At 42.5% G+C, this 522-nt stretch overlaps 1 non-coding gene across 1 annotated transcript, besides 1 other annotated feature; it reads left to right on the top strand.

Moving 5' to 3' along the window:
* Positions 1 to 522: part of a repeat region (large repeat copy 2) that runs on past the window's edge.
* Positions 57 to 129, top strand: trnK. Its single transcript has one exon. It is a non-coding gene; the product is annotated as a tRNA-Lys (tRNA).

The following is a 522-nucleotide window of genomic DNA, read 5'->3' as shown; positions in this document are numbered from 1 at the left end:
GGGCCGCCCTCTTTGATTTTCCGCACCAATCCTTATTTACTACTACATCTTTTTTGGGGTGTATAGCTCAGTTGGTAGAGCATTGGGCTTTTAACCTAATGGTCGCAGGTTCAAGTCCTGCTATACCCAAACCTAACTTGCACTATACTATGAGTAAGGATGCGTAGTAGCGCAAAGAGCACTCTTTGGCCTTTAGATTAGAGGCGCTTCGCCGTCTTTGATTGGATGGAAACAGATATCTAAAGTGTGCAGTGAAGGATCTTTCTATTCTAGGTAGCCAGCCAAAGCGCTTACCTTTCATCAAAGGGGCCGTAATCAGCCTCAAGATTTGAGATTCCGTAAGTAACTCAGTGAGTGCCTTTCTAAGAAAGAAGGGCTTGGAAGAATAAAATGAAATACGAACAACCGCGCTGGTTGTAATAGATCGACTTTCATGCTAGTTCTTGCTCCAGCATGAAAGTTCCATTTCAGGGAAGGACGACGTACTATGATACTGATCTTTTTTGTTTTCTTTTTCTTTTT

This window comes from Helianthus annuus, mitochondrion (genome assembly GCF_002127325.2).
Source record: "Helianthus annuus mitochondrion, complete genome".
NCBI classification, from domain to species: domain Eukaryota; kingdom Viridiplantae; phylum Streptophyta; class Magnoliopsida; order Asterales; family Asteraceae; genus Helianthus; species Helianthus annuus.
The sequence above is the reverse complement of the archived record's forward strand: the minus strand, read 5'-3'. Positions and strand labels throughout refer to the sequence as shown.